Source organism: Ornithorhynchus anatinus, chromosome Y2, assembly GCF_004115215.2.
Source record: "Ornithorhynchus anatinus isolate Pmale09 chromosome Y2, mOrnAna1.pri.v4, whole genome shotgun sequence".
Classification (NCBI taxonomy): Eukaryota; Metazoa; Chordata; class Mammalia; order Monotremata; family Ornithorhynchidae; genus Ornithorhynchus; species Ornithorhynchus anatinus.
Genome location: NC_053176.1, coordinates 2,501,025 through 2,519,435, shown reverse-complemented (window position 1 = coordinate 2,519,435; position 18,411 = coordinate 2,501,025). Strand labels below are relative to the sequence as shown.

General features: G+C 45.4%; 1 protein-coding gene across 6 annotated transcripts in view; it reads right to left on the bottom strand.

Annotated features, from left to right (window-relative positions):
• The window catches only part of LOC114808660 (ras-responsive element-binding protein 1), a 205,919-nt gene that overhangs the window by 119,720 nt on the left and 67,788 nt on the right, over positions 1-18,411 (bottom strand). For all 6 annotated transcript variants that reach the window (XR_005659696.1, XM_039910969.1, XM_039910971.1 and 3 more), the window contains exon 3: positions 8,560-8,683. The gene's annotated coding sequence lies outside the window, so the exon portion shown is untranslated. The remainder of the gene's footprint in view (positions 1-8,559; positions 8,684-18,411) is intronic.

Sequence of the window (18,411 nt, the reverse complement as noted above, 5' to 3'; positions counted from 1 at the left end):
GGTGGATGATATGACTTTGGGTAAGTCACCATTTCTCCTTGTGAGAAAGAAGCAACATTTGGAGAAAACACTTAAAGTAGTAGGCTGGGATGAGGCAGATTGTAAGCACAATGCACGACAGGAAACTGTGTCCAATCTATCTCAATAATACTCTACCTTCATAATAAAATCATAACACTAATAAAAAATTTAAAATTGACTATAAAGTTAGCTACCAATTCTGTCATTAAGAGCACTGGATATAAAATGGATTTAGGGGAAAGGCAACTTTAATAACAATAAAAAAACAGAAAAAATGTAATAATTATAATTACTACCATATTTAAGTGCTTACTATGTACCAAGCACTCTCCGAAGCAGGGAGTAGATACAGTATGAGCAGACCATTCACAGTACCTGTCCCACACCAGGAAGGATCACAGTCAAGGGAGAACAGGTATTTTAACCCCTTTTTACCGATGACGTAACTAAGACACACAGAGGTGACTCACTCAAGGTCATACAGCAAGCAAGTGGCAGAACTGGGATTAGAACCTTAGTTTCCTGACTCCTAGGCCCAGGATCTTTTCCCTACGCCGTGGTGCTTCTTCAAGTAGAGGTAATCTTTTCATAATTCACAATTCTCAACATTAAGACTTTCTCCCAGAGATGCTAAGAAAACTAGCTTTCAGCTGGGAAAAATGATAATTTACTCAAAAAAGAAAAAAAAAGCCATGTAAACTTCATTCATTCATTCAATAGTATTTATTGAGTGCTTACTATGTGCAGAGCACTGTACTAAGCGCTTGGAATATACAAATCAGTAACAGATCACGACAGTCCTCCCTCTGACAGGCTTACAGTCTAATCGGGGAAAATCTAATCAGGGGAGATAGACAAACACAACAGCAATAAATAGAATCAAGGGGATGAACATCTCATTAAAACAATAGCAAATAAATAGAATCAAGGTGATGTATATCTCATTAACAAAATAATAGAATCAAGGTGATGTAAATCTCATTAACAAAATAAATAGGGTAATGAAAATATATACAGTTGAGCGGATGAGTACAGTGCTGAGGGGAGGAGAAGGGAGAGAGGAAGGAGCAGAGGGAAAGAGGGGAAAAGAGGGTTTAGCTGAGGCGAGGTGAAGGGGGGTAGAGGGGGAGCAGAGGGAGCAGAGGGAAAAGGGGAAGCTCAGTCTGGGAAGGCCTCTTGAAGGAGGTGAGCTCTCAGTAGGGTTTTGAAGGGGAAGCAAATTAGTTTGGCAGAGGTCAGGAGAGAGTGCATTCCAGGATAGCGGGAGGACTTGGCCCAGGGGTCAACGGCGGGATAGGCAAGAATGGGGAATGGTGAGGTGGTGGGCAGCAGAGGAGCAGAGTGTGCATGGTGGGCAGTAGAAAGAGAGAAGGGAGGAGTGGTAGGAGGGGGCATCTCAAGGTGATGGAGAGCCTTGAAGCCTAGAGTGAGAAGTTTTTGTTGCGTGCAGAGGTTCATAGGCAACCACTGGAGGTTTTTAAGAAGGGAAGTGACATGCCCAGAGCGTTTCTGCAGGAAGATGAGCCGAGCAGCACAATGAACAATAGACTGGAGCAGGGAGAGATAGGAGGAAGGGAGAACAGAGAGAAGGCTGACACAATAATCCAGCCAGGATATTATGAATAGGAGACATTTGCTAAATCTATTTCCTCCTTTGGGATAACATGCAAAATGTGACCAGAGTTTTCTGAAGTCAAAAACTATCTGCAACCCTTCCCATTTTAAAAGTATAACAACGTTTCTGGGAAATGAAGAGACCGAGGGAGTGAAGGTGAGAGAATTCACCTGCACCGGGAAATAGAATCCAGGGATCCAGGGACCCAGGCTAAAGTATAACAATCCAAGAGGTCCTGAGCAGTGTGCTCTGGGAAGAGTTCCAAGGTAGGGAGAGGTATTCAGAAGGGGTGAGACTACTTAAAAATATGTTTCAAAGAAAAGAGGGCTGCTATTCACACTAGGTTGGGGAACTGCTAATTTGTCTTATCTCTACTTGAAATCATAAGCACTACAATAAAAGACGATTCTTAGCAACGTTTTTAGAAAGAAGCATATACTTTCTTTCTCTGCAGTTTCAGTCCCTTGACTTACCTCTGGGAAGCTGTTACTGCAGCACAAGTCTATACACAAACCCTTTGAAGTGACCACATATTCTACTGCAGTTTGTTCTATTGCCTTGTACATGAACTCTTCCTTTTGGATATATAGGTAGAAAACACTCACACATAGTGTAAACAGGTTTAAGACCTGTTGTACTCTACAGACAGTCACTGTTCTGAGCTTAAAAATAATACAGAAATCCATTGGGGTGCTAAAGCATAAGTCATGCACAATTTGGACCAGAGAGAAGCTTCATAATGCCCATCGCACTATTTTTTCCCCTAGGTTACAAAACACCAAAACAAATTATGCCAATCTGGTATGCTCTATTTTGAGAACCTGTAAAGCAACCTTATAATTTTAGACATATTAAATAAGGACTTTCTTTTCCGGACAGGAAAGGAAAAATCTTTAGGATCATCTTCTCTCTCCTCCTCCACTTTTTAAATACAACCACGCCCACTAGTTCCTACCCTACAAAATTATTTGATCTTTCTACCACTTTCTCCTAGATTGAAATCAAAGATATCTAAACAGGGAAGTCCAGTCTCAGTTTTAAATTGAGAGAAATCTGCACTGGAATGTCATCTCCTCCCCATCTCTCCCCCTTCCTTCAGGCTCGTATCTTCTCCTGCCTCCAGAACGTTTCCACCTGGATGTCTGCCCACTACCTAAAACTCAATATGTCCAAAACTGAGCTCCTTATCTTCCCTCCCAAACCTTGTCCTCTTCCTGACTTCCCTGTCACTGTGGACGGTACGACCATCCTTCCCGTCTCTCAAGCCCCGCTACCTTGATGTCATCTTTGACTCAGTTCTCTCATTCATTCCGCACATCCAATCCATCAGCAAAACCTGCTGGTCTCACCTTTACAATATCACCAACATCTGCCCTTTCCTCTCCATCCAATCGTCTATCGTGCTGGTATAAGCTGTCATAATATCTCGGCTGGATTATTGTGTCAGCCTTCTCTCTGATCTCCCTTCCTCCTGTCTCTCCTTACTCCACTCTATTCTTCATTCTGCTGACCGGATCATCTTCCTGCAGAAACGCTCTGGGTATGTCACTCCCCTCCTTAAAAACCTCCAGTGGTTGCCTATCAATCCCTGCACAAAACAAAAACTCCTCACTCTGGGCTTCAAGGGCCTCCATCATCTTTCCGCCTCGTACCTCACTTGCCTTCTCTCTTTGTACTGCTCACCCTGCAGACTCGGCTCCTCTGCCGCCGACCTTCTCCTTGTCCCCTGTTCACGCCTATCCCGCCATCGACCTCTGGCCCTCGTCTTAGCACTGTCCTGGAATGCCCTCCCTCCTCACCTCCGCCAAACTAACTCTCTTCCCCTCTTCAAAGCTCTATAGAAAGCTCACCTCCTCCAAGAGGCCTTCCCAGATTGAGCTTCCCCTTTTCCCTCTGCTCCCTCTCTGCCCCCCTCCGCCCTCCTCCTTCCCCCTTCCTCCCTTCACCTCCCCTCAGCCAAGCCCCCTTTCCCTCTGCTTCTCCCCCTCTCAGTTTCCCTCCCCTGAGCACTGTGCTCATTTGTATACATTTTTACTACCCTATTTATTTCGTTAATGAGGTGTACATCCCCTAGATTCTATCTATCGTGATTATGTTGTCTTGTTTTTGTCTGTCTGTCTCCCCCGATTAGACTGTGAGCCTGTCATTGGGCAGGGATTGTCTCTACCTGTTGCCGAACTGTACATTCCAAGCGTTTAGTACAGTGTTCTGCACATAGTAAGCGCTCAATAAATACTGTTGAATGAATAAATGGATTATTCAAATTATCACAGGAAAGATCCTACTTGCCTATAATGTCAGCCTAATCTTGCATCAAGCCTTCGGGAAAAGTAGGAATGGTAAGGAAGAAAAAGTGAGAAGAAGTTTTGAAAGCTTTTACATATTTATAGAAATCGATATTTCACCCATCCTCAGCACTTAGGTACCTCTAATAGTATCTCCTTTATATATGAAGATGTCACTAACATTGAATTTCACCCATGATGGCATACGGCAGTACCCAGAGTGGACGGTACCTGCATATCTCTTGCTGAGCTATTATGTTTGATGTTTGTAGTGTTGCAACTGTTTACAAACCTTTCCCATTGGCACAAAAGGTTTAGGGTCTTTGAAAATATAGTTTGGAGTCCAAGTTGCTGTATCACGGGTTCCTTTTCAATAGATTCCTATATTGCAAATCAGGATCAACTCCAGAACCCCTGTGAAACATGAAACTTTCAGCATAACATGACACAAAAGCAGTGATGTGTCTGTGAGTCTGTAGAATTCATAAAGAGAAGCCTTTTCTACTGTCCTTGGAAATAGTTTTTCATTTTTACTTAGAACATCTTGAATGCAGGGTGAATAGCAGGCCTCTTTTCTTTGAAACCTATCTTTTAGTACATTAACCTCTTCTGAATACCTCTGTGTACCTTGGATCTGTGCCCAGAGCACACTGCTCAGGACTCCATAGATTATTACACTGAAGCCTGAATGCCCAGATTCCTGGATTCTATTTCCAGCTGCAGTTGTGTTGTTTCACCTTCATCCTCTCAATCCCTTCAACTGTGAGGAGCCAAAATGGACCAGATCTAGCTGAGAGAGGACACTGTACCTCCAACCAATTAATCAATCATACTTAATGAGAGCTTACTCTGTTCAGAATACTGAACCAAACACTTGGGAGAGTGTATGATATAACGGAGTTGGTAGTCATGGGACTATCCCCTCCTTTTCCAACCCTCCAATGTTCTGGGGGCGGTCTTTATGATCTCTCCATTCATTCATTCATTCATTCATTCATTCATATTAATTGAGTGCTTACTGTGTGCAAAGCACTGTACTAAGCGCTTGGAATCTACAATTCAGCAACAGATAGAGACAATCCCTGCTCAACAACGGACTCACAGTTTAAAAGGGGGAGACAGCTAAACAAAACAAGTAGTCAGGGATCAAAACCATCAACATAGATAAATAGAATCATATATACGTAGAATAACAAATAATATATCCAAATATACACAAGTGCTGTGGGGAGGGGAAGGGGGAAGAACAAAGCCTCCTCCCTTTCACCCTGAACTGTAAGGAAATGCACAGCATAACCTTTTGGTTCTTTCTTTCACATTTATCTCCCACCTCCAATCCAGCAACCTCCAACCGCCTGACATCTTCTCATTTGCTATTCTGAAATATCATTTCTCCACCCCACCCAGAGCTGCTAAATTGGGGGCACTGGCTTCAGAGAGGCCCAAAATCCCATAACCCAGCCAAGCCCTAATCCATCACTCTCCCTGTTGCTGCAGTTTTGGGTAGGGATGAGAAGGTCCGCCGATTGTTCTGGACCTTTTAACTCTCTCCTTAGGCTCCCTGTTCCTCCCCCCCCCCCATCTCTCACCCCCAATGATCTAGCCACCTATTCCTCACGATAATCAACACAATCAGGTCTGAGCTCCCCAAAGTCACCCCTCCCCCAATCCCCTTCCCCCCCACCAACCCTCTCCCCTACTTTCCCATCCTTCCCTGCAGTATCCTCAGAGGAGATTTCCTCACTCCTCGCAAGTGCCACCCCCTCCACCTGCGCCTCGGACCCCATTCCCTCTCACCTTATTAAAACCATCGCCCCTGTCCTCCTCCCTTCCTTAACTTGTATTTTTAACCACTCAATCTCCAATGGCTCCTTCCCCGCTGCCTTCAAACATGCCCACGTCTCCCTCATTCTAAAAAAACCCGCTCTTGACCCCACTTCCCCCTCCAGTTATCGCCCTATCTCCCTACTACCCTTCCTTTCCAAAATCCTAGAACGAGTCGTCTACAATCGATGCTTAGAATTCCTTAACTCCCATTCTCTCCTAGACCCCCTCCAATCTGACTTCCGTCCCCTCCACTCTACCGAGACTGCTCTCTCTAAGGTAACCCATGACCTCCTTCTTGCCAAATCCAATGGCTCCTACTCCATTCTGATCCTCCTTGACCTCTCTGCTGCCTTTGACACTGTCGACCATCCCCTCCTCCTCCATAACTTATCTCACCTTGGCTTCACGGACTCCGTCCTCTCCTGGTTCTCCTCTTACCTCTCTGGCCAGTCATTCTCGGTCCCCTTCGCTGGAGCCTCCTCCCCCTCCCATCCTTTAACTGTTGGAGTTCCTCAAGGTTCAGTTCTTGGCCCTCTTCTGTTCTCCATTTACACTCACTCCCTTGGTGAACTCATTCGCTCTCACGGCTTTGACTACCATCTCTACGCAGATGACACGCAGATCTACATCTCCGCCCCGTCCTCTCCCCCTCCCTTCAGGCTCGCATCTCCTCCTGCCTCCAGGACGTCTCCACCTGGATGTCGGCCCGCCACCTAAAACTCAACATGAGCAAGACTGAGCTCCTCATCTTCCCTCCCAAACCCGGTCCGCTCCCAGACTTCTCTATCACCGTGGATGGCACGACCATCCTTCCTGTCTCTTAGGCCCGCAATCTCGGTGTCATCCTTGACTCGTCTCTCTTGTTCACCCCACACATCCTATCCATTACCAAGACCTGCCGGTTTCACCTCTACAATATTGCCAAGATCCGCCCTTTCCTCTCCACCCAAACGGCTACCTTACTGCTACAGGCTCTCATTATATCCCGGCTAGACTACTCTGTCAGCCTTCTCTCTGACCTCCCTTCCTCCTCTTTCATGCCGCTCCAGTCTATTCTTCACTCCGCCGCCCGGCTCATCTTCCTGCAGAAACTATCTGGACATGTCACTCCCCTTCTTAAACAACTCCAGTGGTTGCCTATTAACCTCCGCTCCAAACAAAAACTGCCCACTCTAGGCTTCAAGGCTCTACATCACCTTGCCCCTTCCTACCTCTCCTCCCTTCTCTCTTTCTACCGCCCACCCCGCACGCTCCGCTCCTCTGCCGCCCAACTCCTCACCGTCCCTTGGTCTCGCCTATCCCGCCATCGACCCCTGGGCCACGTCCTCCCGCGGTCCTGGAACGCCCTCCCTCCTCACCTCTGCCAAACTGATTCTCTTCCCCTCTTCAAAACCCTACTTAAAACTCACCTCCTCCAAGAGGCCTTCCCAGACTGAGCTCTTCTCCCTCTACTCCCTCTGCCACCCCCCCTTTACCTCTCCGCAGCTAAACCCTCTTTTCCCCCTTTCCCTCTGCTCCTCCACCTCTCCCTTCCCATCCCCACAGCACTGTACTCGTCTCTCAACTGTATATATTTCCATTACCCTATTTATTTTGTTAATGAATTGCACATTGCCTTGATTCGATTTAGTTGCCATTGTTTTTACGAGATGTTCTTCCCCTTGACTCTATTTATTGCCATTGTTCTTGTCTGTCCGTCTCCCCCGATTAGACTGTAAGCCCGTCAAACGGCAGGACTGTCTCTATCTGTTGCCGACTTGTTCATTCCAAGCGCTCAGTACAGTGCTCTGCACATAGTAAGCGCTCAATAAATACTATTGAATGAAAGTGAGCCTGCAAGTCAGCAAATGGGAAGTAACAGGGCAGAGGAGAGCTGGCAGCTGGCTACTAACATTCAATCATTCATTCATTCACTCATTCACTCAGTCACATTTATTGAGAGCTTACTGTGTGCACAGCACTGTACTATGAGCTTGGGAAAGTACAATATAACAATAAACAGACACATTCCCTGTCGATATGAGCTTAACGTCTAGACGAGGGAGACAACCATCAATGCAAATAAATAAATTACAGATATGTTCATAATTACTTTGGGGTTGGAGGGGGCAAAAAGGGGGCTGGGAGGAGTGAAGAACAAAGGGAGCAAGTCTGGATATCACACAAGAGAGTGGAAAGCAGAAGGGAGTAGGTCCTAGTCTGGGAATTCCTCTTGAAGAAGATGTGTCCTCAGTAAGGCCTTGAAGCCATGGGAAAGCAATTATCTGTCAGACTTGAGATGTGAATTAAAATTGAAAGAAGGAGCAAACCAAAATACTGTGCTACAAAGTCCACTGGGACAAAGGGAGTGGAAAGGGGCAGGAAAGCTGCCAGGAAGGGAGAAAGATATAGCAGAAAGAAAACTAACTGGCCTGCAGCAATGGAACCTAATGTCGACGGTGAAGTTTACATATATTGGGGTAAACCAGCAAGCAGTATAGGGCATTTCTCTGAGTGTTACAGATTGTGAGGTACCTAAATTCCATGATTTATTCATTTCTTCCTGACATATTTACTTTTAATACCTACTATGTTATTGTTCTCCCTTCTGCTCCCATTATTTGTCAACAAGTTTTGATTGTCTTCTCCAGTCAATTATAAACTCCTTAAGGGCCAGGCAAATAGGTTTTAACTCTACTCAGCTCTCCCAAGTGAGTCCTGTTAGTTAGTATAGTACTGTGCAATAAGTCAATGCTTAATACCCCTAACTGACCAAAGTCTCTGTGCATCAAATAGAGGCATACAAAGCCAAAAAAGAATGTACTGACTAACCTGTTGTCTTCTCAAGCCCAGCTGAGGGGCTGGCACTGGCTGGGCCCAGTTGAAACAGAGCTGACAGACAGGAGCTGTGTCACACTTTAATGCCAGAATTTCTGGAGCATCAATAAACAGTTGCCTGCAGGAAAGGGACAGCAACACAACCTGTTAAAAATGGTGAAGTGTGGAAAACCTATTGGGAGGGCTCTTGGCAGGGTCATTATTCTCCCCTTAAAACCAAAAGATCAGAAGTCTAGAAAGATACAAGCTCGATGTGGGCAGACAATGTGTCTACCAACTCTCCTAAGCACTTAGCAGCAGTTATCACTACCACTGACTGACTGAGGACCAAAGTATTTTAGTAAACCCCCTCCCCACCCTTATCTTCTTTTCTCATACATCTAGAATGCTTACATGAAGAATATCTGGGGCTTCTTTTGAAGTTCAGTCCCAGCGCCCTGATTGTCCAAAGACAGAAAGTTGCAGAAACAATGCAGAAAGATCCCCACTACCCGGCCCCTCCCCAGAATCTAAGCACATCCTCACTCTTTACCAGCTTCTGCTTCCTATACCCAGGTCTAGGCCCAGATTCTCCTCTTAAGCTCATCAAATAGGTAACATCCCTGTGGTATTCAACCTGCTTCAATTCAAGATACAGAGGAAGCAACAGGACCTCAGGGCTGAACAATGTCGAGTTGAGGGGGTTGGGGGAGAGTAAAAAATGAATTAGAATGAGGAAAGAAAAACAAGTGAACTCCTACTGGAAAATTCATTCATTCAGTCTATTTACTGAGCACTTACTGTGTGCAGAGCATGGTACCAAGAACCTGGGAGAGTGCAATACAACAATAAAAAGAAATATTCCCTGCCCATCATGAGCTTACACTCTAAAAGCGGGGAGATGGACATTAATATAAAGGGAGCAAGTCAGGGTGATGCAGAAGTCAGTGGGAGAAAAGGAAATGGAGGTGGAGAAGAGGAAAAGAGGGCTTGCTCAGGCAAGACTCTTGGAGGAGATGTGCCCTCAATAAGGCTTTAAATGGGTGGAGAGTAACTGTCTGTTGGATTTGAATAGGGAGGGAGGTCCAGGCCAGAGGCACGACTTGGTGAAGGGTCAACAACGAGCTAGATGAGATCGAGGCACAGTGAGAAGGCTAGCATTAGAGGAGCGAAGTGCACAGGGGGTTGTAGTAGGAGAACAGCGTTTACTCTGTGCCAGGTACTGCACTAAACTTTGGGGTGTATACAAACAAATCAGACTCAGGAGAGTCCCTGTCCCATTTGGGACTCACAGTCTCAATCCCCATTTCAAAGATCAGGTAACTGAAGCACTGAGAGGTGAAGTGACTTAACCAAGGTCCCATAGCAGACAACTGGCAGAACCGGGTTTAGAACCCATGACCTCTGACTCCAAGGCCCGGGCCCTCTCCACTATACCATACTGCTTCTATGCTTTGACTCCTTTCTCTCAATTACCAACATATTCAATCCACCATTAAATCCTGTTGGTAAGACCTTCACAACAATGCTAAAATCCATCCTTTCTTCTCCATCTACACTGCCGCCATGTTAAACCAATCATATATCCTATCCCTTCCTGGTTACTGTAACATCCTCCTTGCTGAACTCCTTGCCTCTATATAAACCCTGACTCCAGTCCACACTTCACTCTGCTGCCCAGATCACTTTTCTACAAAAATGTCAGTCCATGTTTCCTCCACTCCTCAAGAAGTTCCCATCCACCTCCTCATGGAACAGAACTTCTTCCACATTGGCTTTGAAAGCACTTAATTATCCTGCTACCGCTTACCTATCACCTTGCTACTCTCCTACTACAACCCGGCCAGCACACTTCATTTCTCCAATGCTAACCTTCCTGTTGTATCTCTATCCTGTTCATCTCACCACTGACCTCTTCCAGTGTCCTACTGCCCTCCCTCCTCATATCTGATAGACAACTTGATAGATTACTGATAGATTACTGATAGATTACTCTCCCCCACTTCACAAAGCCTTATTCAAGAGGCGTTCCCTGACCAACCTCTTCCTCTTTTTCTAGACCCTTCTGCATCACCCTGATTTGCTCTCTTTATTCATTCCCTCTCCAGCCCCAGTGCACTTATGTACATACACATAATTTATTTCTTTATACTAATGTTGTCTTCCCCTCTAGACTGTATGCTTGTGTGTCTGTTTATTCACTCACTCATTCAGTCTTTCAGTCATACTTACTGAGAACTTACTATGTGCACAGCACTGTACTAAATGCTTGGAAAGTACAATTCAGTAATATACACAATCCCTGCACACAATGGGCTTATAATCTAGAGGGGGGAAGACAAACATCAAAACAAGTAAACAGACGTTCATATAAATAGAATTATAGATATATACATATATACATAAATGCTGTGAGCCGGGAAGAGCGAAGGGAGGATTAGAGGTGACATGGAAGGGAGGGAGAGCTGAGGAAACGGGAGCTTAGTCTGGGAAGGCATCTTGGAGGAGGTGCATCTTCAGTAGGGCTTTGATGTGGAGAGATTGACTTCCTCTGCGGATTTGAGGAGGGAGGGCATTCCAGCCCAAAGGTAGGATTTGGGCCAGGGGTCGGCGGCGAGACAGGTGAGACTGATGCACAGTAAGTAGGTTAGTTCTAGTGGAGAGGAATGTGTGGACTGGGATATAGAAGTATGTGTTTAATACAGTGTTATGCACACAGTAAGTGCTCAATAAATATGACTGACATGAGGAGGACACCATAAATTATTCCTCCAAATTAACTTTTGAGATGACAGGGTGAAAGGGATGGGGCTGCCTGATCCCTAATAATAATAATAATAATAATAATGTTGGTATTTGTTAAGCGCTTACTATGTGCCGAGCACTGTTCTAAGCGCTGGGGTAGACATAGGGGAATCAGGTTGTCCCTCGTGGGGCTCACAGTCTTAATCCCCATTTTACAGATGAGGGAACTGAGGCACAGAGAAGTTAAGTGACTTGCCCACAGTCACACAGCCGACAAGTGGCAGAGCTGGGATTCGAACTCATGAGCCCTGACTCCAAAGCCCATGCTCTTTCCACTGAGCCACGCTGCTTCTCCAAGAGAATGTGCTAAATTCTAGTACTTGGAGAGTCTTCCAAATCAGATTCCTCAGGGATGGCCCGGCAGGCCTATTTAGACTTATCTGGAATGGGCTCCCTAGTGAAGATAAGGGGACAATGACATGTAAAGTCAGAATGAGAAAATGCAGGAGTGGCTCTCCATTTGCCCAGATTTGTCAGATGACCTTGGAGATAAGGGATAAGATGCAGTGCAAAAATGAGAAGGACCTAAACAAAATAAGTGAACCTAGGTCTTACTTAGAAATCTTGGAGCAGATGACTCCATTCAGTCAATCATACTTACTAAGTGCTTACTGTACTCTAAGCACAGTACAAAGCTCTTGGGAAAATGCAATATAACAAGAAACAGACACATTTCTGCCAATAAAGAGCTCACAGTCTAGAGCGGATACTTGCTGCAAAATCTGGAGTTTGCTAGCCTTGATGTCCACTGGGTTTGGGCTTCATTGATGCTGACACGAAAAGGCCCTGTGGAAGGCACTTTCTGCACCCAAAATATTCACCAAGGGTCCAACATGTTGAACCCATTGTACAAGTTTGCTGAATTGGGAGAAGATGTGGTCTCTGCCTTAAAGATGCTGACAACTGACTCAAGGTACTTGCCTGGGCAGGCCTGAAAAAGTTACACCAACATATTCAATATTCAAGCAAGAGAACTGCAGAATTCTTAAAGGCCTAACACTACCATTTGGCTGGACTAGCTAATGAGCAGTGAATGCCTACTTTCTGCTCCTGGAAGAATGCTGATGTGCAAAGGAAAAGCTTATTGCTGGACTATGCAATTTTAAGAAATATTTTCTGGAAAGAGTCAGTTCAAGAGACATCAATGCACATTTGCAACTGCCTTCCTAAGAAAGAGAAGGACCTAACTCATGCCCAGGTCTTCAGCACCAGCCCAGACTAGATTGATCCTTCGTTTATTTCAATATGAAAATGCCTGTCCTCCCTAAGTCACAGGACACAACGGTAATATTGCCTGGGTTAAGAAGAACTGCCTTGCATGTGTTCTGACGACTAAATCAGCTATGAAGGTGGCTTTTAGTTCCAGGAAGTTGGTGTATTTCTTGGATATACAACTGATCTATGGTTTTTGGCAGTGACCAGCAGACTACACATACACCACCCTCCTCCTTCCTCCTCCCTCAGGCTGGCATGGATTATGGCAAACTAAATGCTCAGAATGATAGTGGAGGTCCTTTTATCAGCTTCAAACCTTGTTGAGTTAGCTTTTCAGTCAGTTCTAGCCTTGTTCCCATTGCATAAAGACAGTCTCATTGAAAGAGGACCTACGTGACATTATCCTTTATTCCTCTAATTCAATTCACATATTCAACCTGTTACCAAATTCTATCAGTTCAACCTTTCCAACATTGCTAAAATCCAGACCTTCCTCTCCATCGCAAATGATATGAGGTTAATCCAAGCATTTGGCCTACCTTGCCTTCATTTTGCTTCAGCCTCCCTGTTGACCTCCCTGTCTCCTGTCTCTCCCCAGTCCAATCTACACTTCAATCGGTTGCCTGGGTCATTTTTCTAAAAAAAAATTCAGTCCACTTTTCCCAGTTCCTCATGTGCAACCAGTGGTTGCCTATCCACTTCCACACTAAACAGAAACTCCTAACTTTAGCCTTATAACTATCACTTTGTTCCCCTACCTTGTTTCCCTGATTTCCTACTACAACCAAACTGCATACTTTGCTCCTCTAATGACAACCTACTAACTGTACCTATAATTCTATATGTTTACATTAATGCCTGTTTACTTATTTTAATATGTACATATCTAAAATTCTATTTAAATCTTTGCTATTGATGCCTGTTGACTTGTTTTGATGTCTGTCTCCCACCTTCTAGACTGTAAGCTTGTTATGGGCAGAGATGGTTTCTCTTTATTGCTGAACTTAACTTTACAAGGGCTTAGTACAGTGCTCTGCACACAGTAAGCACTCAATAAATATGACTGAAGGAATGATTCTAATCTACCTCACAGCAAACCTCTCATCCATGTCCTCCCTCTAGACCGGAACACCCTCCCTCTGAATATCTGACAGACAATCATCTTCCCCACCTTCAAAACCTTATTAAAAACATAACTCTAAGAGGTTTTCCAAACAACCATACTGTCTGAGTCCTTACTGTGTGCAGTGCACTGTATTAAGCGCTCAAGAGAGTACAGTATAAGAGAGTTGGTAGATGCGTTTTCTACCAGTAATGAGTTTACAATTTTCCACATTCCCTGACAAAGCCTTCAATTCCTCTTCTCCCACTCTCTTCTGTGTCACCCTTGCATTTGAATTTGCACTCTTTATTACCTCTCCCTCAACCCCAAAGTACTTAAGTACATAGCCATAATTTATTTATACTAATATCTGCATCCCCCTCTAGACTGTAAGTTCATTCATTCAATCATTTATTGAGCGCTTACTCTGTGCAGAGCACTGAACTAAGCACTTGAGAAAGTACAATATAGCAATAAAGACAGACAATCCCTGTCCACATGAGGTCATAGCCTGGGGGCAGGGGGAAGGGAGACAGACATTAAAGCAAGTAAACAGACATCAATATAAATAAGGTTACACATATAACCATAAGTGTTGTGGAGCGTGGAGGGGGGAAGAACAAAGGGATAAAGTCAGGGTGAGGAAAAAGGAATTGGGAGATGAGGAAAGGTGAAGTTTAGCCTTGGAGGAGATGTGCCTTCAGTAAGGCTTTGAAGGTCAGAAAAGTAACTGTCTGGCAGATTTGAGGAGGAAGGGTGATCCATGCTAGAGGTAGGATGTGGGCCAGAGGTTGGAAGCAAGAAAGGCAAGATTGGGGCCCAGTGAGAGGGTTAGCACCAGAGAAACAAATTGTATGGGGTGGGATGTAGAAGAAGAGAAGCGAGGTGAGGTGAGGTAGGAGTGGGCAAGGTGATGGAGTACTTTAAAGCCAATGGAGAGGAGTTTTTGTTTGATACAGAAATGGATAGGCAATAACTGGAGATTTTTGAGGAGGGGGTGACATGTCTGTAGAAAGACACTTCTGTAGAAAGATAATCGGGCAGCAGAATGAAGTATGTACTTGATGGGGAGACACAGGAGGTTGGGAGAAAGGAGGCTGATGGAGGAGGCTGATGCAGTAACGTAGGCAGGATACTGTCAGTAGTTATACTAACATGGTAGGCATTTGGATGGAGAGGAAAGGGTGGATCTTAGCAACGTTGTGAAGATGAGAGATCAACAGGATTTGGTGACGGACTGGATATGTAGGTTGAATGAGAAGAGACAAGGATAATGCCAAGGTTGTGGGCTAGTGAGACAGGAAGGATGGTGGTACTGTTTATACTGATGGGAAAATCCAGGAGAGGACAGGATTTGGGTGAGAAGATAGGGAGCTCTGATTTGGACATGTTAAGTTTGAGGTGACAGGCAGACATCCAAGTACAGATACCTTAAAGGCAAGACGATGTGAACCTGGAGGGAGGAAGAGAGCTCAAGGGAGGAGATGTAGATTTAGATATCATATGCACAGAGATGGTACATGAAGCCATGGGATCGACATAGGTCTCCAAGGGAATGAGTGTAGTTGGAGAATAGAAGGGGACCGAGAACTGAATCTTGACTGGCTGGGGAGAGGAGCAGCCTGCTTAGGAGACTGAGAATGAACAGCCAAACCAATAAAAGGAGACCAGGAGAGGAGAGAGTTAGTGAAGCCAAGGTTGGATAATGTGTCCAGGAGAAAGGGGGGGTCCACAGTGGCAGAGGCAGCTGAGAGGTTGAGGAGGATTAGGATGGAGTAGGAGCCACTGTATTTGGCAAGACGATCATTGGTGTTCTTTGAGAGGGCGGTTTCAGTGGAGTGAAGGTGCTGGAAGCCAGATTGGAAGGGGTCCAGGAAAGAACTGGAGAGGACTTTGAGACAGCGGGTATAAATGACTGGCTCAAGGAGACAGGAGAGGAAAGGTAGGAGGGAGATGGGACGATAACTGAAGGTAGCTGTGGGGTCAAGGGAGGCTCCTTCTATGATGGAGGAGACATGGGTATGAGGCAATGGGACATAAGCCAATGGAGAGTGAACGGTTTAAGATGCCAGTTAGGAGAAAGGAGATTAGAGTTTTTACAAGATGCCAAAGAATTGGGTCCAATGCACATGAGGAGGGGGTGGGATGAGTGGAGGCAAGAGATCTCCATTGCAGATATTACTGGGAAGGATGGGAAAGTTGAAGAGGGGGCAGGGAGCAGGGGAAATGAGGAGGGGGAGGGATGATTTGGGGGCGCTCACAACTGAAAGTGTTAATCTTCTTAATAAAGTAGATGGCCAGATAACTGGGGGCAAGGGATTGAGAAGTGGGAGGACAGGGGGCATGAGGAGCGAGCTGAATGTCTGGAACTGGCGAGGGTCCTGGGAATTGGTGTCAATAAGGGAGGGGAAATAGTTTTTCCAGGCAGGAGAGGGCAAAGTTAAAGCAAAAAAGGATAAACTTGAAGTAGAGAAGGTCGGCCTGATATTTAGATTTCTGCCAGCAGTGTTCTGTGGATCGAGCACAAGAGCGAAGAAAGCAGAGTTCAGGCAATTCAGTGGTACAAAAGCAATGAAGGGTTAGGGGTGTGAGCGAGTTAAGTTCAGTAGAGAGGGTGGTGTTGAAATTATCAAGAGTGAGTATATGTAGAATAGGTGGGGTGTGATGCATTAAGAGAGATGGATAGGACTGAGAAAAGATGGATGGGGGTCAAGAGATTGGAGGTCTCTGTGGGGGAATAGCACAGATTTATAGGGAGGAGCTCATCATGGTCAGAGAATGAGTCAACCAAGCAGTGTGACTTAGTGGAAAGAACAAGGGCTTGGGAGCCAGAGGGTGTGGGTTCTAAACCCAGTTCTGCCACTTGTCTGTTTTGTGACCTTGGGCAAACCATTTAACTTCTCTGTGCCTCAGTTATCTCATCTGTAAAATGGTGATAAAGACTGTGAGTCCCACGTGGGAGAACCCAATTACCTTGTATCACATTCACAATATTGCCAAGATCCGCCCTTTCCTCTCCATCCAAACTGCTAACCTGCTGGTTCAAGCTCTCATTATATCCCTACTGGATTACTGTGTTACCTGCCTTTCTGATCTCCCTTCCTCCTGAGGTGCTGGTTCAAGCTCTCATAATATCCCGACTGGATTATTGTGTTAGCCTCCTCTCTGATCTCCCTTCCTCCTGTCTCCCCGCCACCAGTCTTTTCTTCATTCCACTGCCCAGATCATCTTCCTATAGAAACGCTCTGGACATGTCACTCCCCTCTTCAAAAACCTCCAGTGGTTGCTTATCAACCTTCGCATGAAACAAAAACTCCTCACTTTCGGCTTCAAAGCTTTCCATCACCTTGCCTCCTCCTACCTCACCTCCCTTTTCTCTTTCTACTAGACACCCTGTACAGTCCGCTCCTCTGTCGCTCATCTCCTCATGGTCCCCCATTGGCGCCTGTCTCACCGCCGATCCCTGGCCCATGTCCTACCACTGTCCCAGAATCCCCCTCCCCTCCCTCCTCACATCCTCCAAACTTACTTTTTCCCTCTCAAAGCCCTACTGAGAGCTCACTTCCTCCAAGAGTCCTTCCCAGACTGAGCCCCGTGCCCTTTCCTCTGCTCCTCATGCCCAACTCTTCCCCCCATCCTGCCCTCTGCTGTTCCCACTTCCCCTCCCCTCAGCACTGTGCATATTTGTAAATATTACTTATTACCCTACTTATTTTGTTAATGAGGTGTATATCTCCATGATTCCATTTATCTTGATGGGTTTTTTTTCTGTTTTGCTTTTCTGTCTGTCTCCCCCGTTTAGAACATGAGCCCATTATTGCACAGGGATTTTCTCTATCTGTTGCCAAATTGTACATTCCAAGCACTTAGTACAGTGTTCTGCCCATAGTAAGCGCTCAATAAATACTACTAATTGAATGAATACCCCAGTGCTCAGAACAGTACTTGGCACATAGTAAACACTTAACAAATACCATAATTATCCTTCCTGATCTCCCAATCTTCTGTCTCTCCCCACTTCAGATCATATACTTCATTCTGCTATCGGCTTATCTTTCTCCAGAAATGCTCTGGGCACTATTGGCCTCAAAGTTCTCCAACACCTTGTCCCCTCCTACCTCACCTCCTTTCTCTCCTTCTGCAGCCCAGCCTGCAAACTCCGCTCTTCTACTGCTAACCTCCTCACTGTGCCTCTATCTCACCTATCCTGCTGTCAACCCCTGGCCCAGGTCCTACCTCTGGCCTGGAATACCCTCCCTCCTCCTATGTGCCAAATTAGCTCTCTTCCCCCCTTCAATCACCTCCCGGATCACTGAGAGATCCCTTCCCAGACTGAGCCCTTTCCCTCTGCTCCTCCTCCCCCTGCCATCATTCCTACTCCCTCTGCTTTATCCCTTCTCGTCCCAACAGCACATGTGTATATTTGTACATACTTATCATTCTATTGTATTAATGACGTGCATATATGTATAATTCTACTTATCTATTTTGATGTTATTGATGTCTATCTACATGTTTTGTTTTGATGTTTGCCTCCCTCTTCTGGACTGTGAGCCCGTTGTTGGGTACAGATTGTCTTTATCTGTTGCCAAATTGTAGTTTCCAAGCATTCAGTACAGTGCTCTGCACACAGGAAGCGCTCTATCAATACGACTGAATGAACGTTACATTGCACTCTCCCAAACGCTTAGTTCCCTGCTCTGAACACAGTAAGCACACAATAAACATGACTGATAGTGCAAATG